Raw genomic sequence first — 4046 nt, 5'->3', positions numbered from 1 at the left:
TTATGTTCTATGATATTTTTTGATCAGATGCGTAGTTCTCGAGATATATCAAGATATTTAAAAGTTCCGAAGCCGCACCAACATAATAGAGATACAGAAACACCGTGGCCCCTTTCTTTGAGATTACTCTGCACTATTGCGAGCTGCAAATGCCACTTCCAGCTTAGCTGTGCAGAGGAAGAACAACAAGAAGAAGAAATATCTCGAAATATGTCCGTCAGGCCCCTTCCCTTGAGATAAATCTGCAAATATCTCGGAAACGAAGCGAGCTATGGCAAAATGTTAAGAGACCTTTTTTGTAGAGAATTAAGTTTCCTACTTTTTATGTTCTATGATATTTTTTGATCAGATGCGTAGTTCTCGAGATATATCAAGATATTTAAAAGTTCCGAAGCCGCACCAACATAATAGAGATACAGAAACACCGTGGCCCCTTTCTTTGAGATTACTCTGCACTATTGCGAGCTGCAAATGCCACTTCCAGCTTAGCTGTGCAGAGGAAGAACAACAAGAAGAAGAAATATCTCGAAATATGTCCGTCAGGCCCCTTCCCTTGAGATAAATCTGCAAATATCTCGGAAACGAAGCGAGCTATGGCAAAATGATAAGAGACCTTTTTTGTAGAGAATTAAGTTTCCTACTTTTTATGTTCTATGATATTTTTTGATCAGATGCGTAGTTCTCGAGATATATCAAGATATTTAAAAGTTCCGAAGCCGCACCAACATAATAGAGATACAGAAACACCGTGGCCCCTATCTTCGAGATAATTCTGCACTAGTGCGAGCCGCAAATGCCACTTCCAGCTTAGCTGTGCAGAAGAAGAACAACAAGAAGAAGAAATATCTCGAAATATGTCCGTCAGGCCCCTTCCCTTGAGATAAATCTGCAAATATCTCGGAAACGAAGCGAGCTATGGCAAAATGTTAAGAGACCTTTTTTGTAGAGAATTAAGTTTCCTACTTTTTATGTTCTATGATATTTTTTGATCAGATGCGTAGTTCTCGAGATATATCAAGATATTTAAAAGTTCCGAAGCCGCACCAACTTAATAGAGATACAGAAACACCGTGGCCCCCTTCTTTGAGATAACTCTGCACTATTGCCAGCTGCAAATGCCACTTCCAGCTTAGCTGTGCAGAGGAAGAACAACAAGAAGAAGAAATATCTCGAAATATGTCCGTCAGGCCCCTTCCCTTGAGATAAATCTGCAAATATCTCGGAAACGAAGCGAGCTATGGCAAAATCTTAAGAGAACTTTTTTGTAGAGAATTAAGTTTCCTACTTTTTATGTTCTATGATATTTTTTGATCAGATGCGTAGTTCTCGAGATATATCAAGATATTTAAAAGTTCCGAAGCCGCACCAACATAATAGAGATACAGAAACACCGTGGCCCCTTTCTTTGAGATTACTCTGCACTATTGCGAGCTGCAAATGCCACTTCCAGCTTAGCTGTGCAGAAGAAGAACAACAAGAAGAAGAAATATCTCGAAATATGTCCGTCAGGCCCGTTCCTTTGAGCTGAATCTGCAAATATCTCGGAAACGAAGCGAGCTATGGCAAAATGTTAAGAGACGTTTTTTGTAGAGAATTATATTTCCTACAATTTATGTTCTATGATATTTTTTGATCAGATGCGTAGTTCTCGAGATATATCAAGATATTTAAAAGTTCCGAAGCCGCACCAACATAATAGAGATACAGAAACACCGTGGCCCCTTTCTTTGAGATTACTCTGCACTATTGCGAGCTGCAAATGCCACTTCCAGCTTAGCTGTGCAGAGGAAGAACAACAAGAAGAAGAAATATCTCGAAATATGTCCGTCAGGCCCCTTCCCTTGAGATAAATCTGCAAATATCTCGGAAACGAAGCGAGCTATGGCAAAATGTTAAGAGACCTTTTTTGTAGAGAATTAAGTATCCTACTTTTTATGTTCTATGATATTTTTTGATCAGATGCGTAGTTCTCGAGATATATCAAGATATTTAAAAGTTCCGAAGCCGCACCAACATAATAGAGATACAGAAACACCGTGGCCCCTTTCTTCGAGATAACTCTGCACTAGTGCGCGCCGCAAATGCCACTTCCAGCTTAGCTGTGCAGAAGAAGAACAACAAGAAGAAGAAATATCTCGAAATATGTCCGTCAGGCCCCTTCCCTTGAGATAAATCTGCAAATATCTCGGAAACGAAGCGAGCTATGGCAAAATGTTAAGGGACCTTTTTTGTAGAGAATTAAGTTTCCTACTTTTTATGTTCTATGATATTTTTTGATCAGATGCGTAGTTCTCGAGATATATCAAGATATTTAAAAGTTTCGAAGCCGCACCAACATAATAGAGATACAGAAACACCGTGGCCCCTTTCTTTGAGATTACTCTGCACTATTGCGAGCTGCAAATGCCACTTCCAGCTTAGCTGTGCAGAGGAAGAACAACAAGAAGAAGAAATATCTCGAAATATGTCCGTCAGGCCCCTTCCCTTGAGATAAATCTGCAAATATCTCGGAAACGAAGCGAGCTATGGCAAAATGTTAAGAGACCTTTTTTGTAGAGAATTAAGTTTCCTACTTTTTATGTTCTATGATATTTTTTGATCAGATGCGTAGTTCTCGAGATATATCAAGATATTTAAAAGTTCCGAAGCCGCACCAACATAATAGAGATACAGAAACACCGTGGCCCCTTTCTTCGAGATAACTCTGCACTAGTGCGAGCCGCAAATGCCACTTCCAGCTTAGCTGTGCAGAAGAAGAACAACAAGAAGAAGAAATATCTCGAAATATGTCCGTCAGGCCCCTTCCCTTGAGATAAATCTGCAAATATCTCGCAAACGAAGCGAGCTATGGCAAAATGTTAAGAGACCTTTTTGGTAGAGAATTAAGTTTTCTACTTTTTATGTTCTATGATATTTTTTGATCAGATGCGTAGTTCTCGAGATATATCAAGATATTTAAAAGTTCCGAAGCCGCACCAACATAATAGAGATACAGAAACACCGTGGCCCCTTTCTTTGAGATTACTCTGCACTACTGCGAGCTGCAAATGCCACTTCCAGCTTAGCTGTGCAGAAGAAGAACAACAAGAAGAAGAAATATCTCGAAATATGTCCGTCAGGCCCGTTCCTTTGAGCTGAATCTGCAAATATCTCGGAAACGAAGCGAGCTATGGCAAAATGTTAAGAGACGTTTTTTGTAGAGAATTATGTTTCCTACAATTTATGTTCTATGATATTTTTTGATCAGATGCGTAGTTCTCGAGATATATCAAGATATTTAAAAGTTCCGAAGCCGCACCAACATAATAGAGATACAGAAACACCGTGGCCCCCTTCTTTGAGATAACTCTGCACTATTGCCAGCTGCAAATGCCACTTCCAGCTTAGCTGTGCAGAGGAAGAACAACAAGAAGAAGAAATATCTCGAAATATGTCCGTCAGGCCCCTTCCCTTGAGATAAATCTGCAAATATCTCGGAAACGAAGCGAGCTATGGCAAAATCTTAAGAGAACTTTTTTGTAGAGAATTAAGTTTCCTACTTTTTATGTTCTATGATATTTTTTGATCAGATGCGTAGTTCTCGAGATATATCAAGATATTTAAAAGTTCCGAAGCCGCACCAACATAATAGAGATACAGAAACACCGTGGCCCCTTTCTTCGAGATAACTCTGCACTAGTGCGAGCCGCAAATGCCACTTCCAGCTTAGCTGTGCAGAAGAAGAACAACAAGAAGAAGAAATATCTCGAAATATGTCCGTCAGGCCCCTTCCCTTGAGATAAATCTGCAAATATCTCGGAAACGAAGCGAGCTATGGCAAAATGTTAAGGGACCTTTTTTGTAGAGAATTAAGTTTCCTACTTTTTATGTTCTATGATATTTTTTGATCAGATGCGTAGTTCTCGAGATATATCAAGATATTTAAAAGTATCGAAGCCGCACCAACATAATAGAGATACAGAAACACCGTGGCCCCTTTCTTTGAGATTACTCTGCACTATTGCGAGCTGCAAATGCCACTTCCAGCTTAGCTGTGCAGAGGAAGA

This window comes from Osmia lignaria, unplaced genomic scaffold (assembly GCF_051020975.1).
Source record: "Osmia lignaria lignaria isolate PbOS001 unplaced genomic scaffold, iyOsmLign1 scaffold0016, whole genome shotgun sequence".
Lineage (NCBI taxonomy): Eukaryota > Metazoa > Arthropoda > Insecta > Hymenoptera > Megachilidae > Osmia > Osmia lignaria.
Note: the sequence above shows the minus strand (reverse complement) of the source record.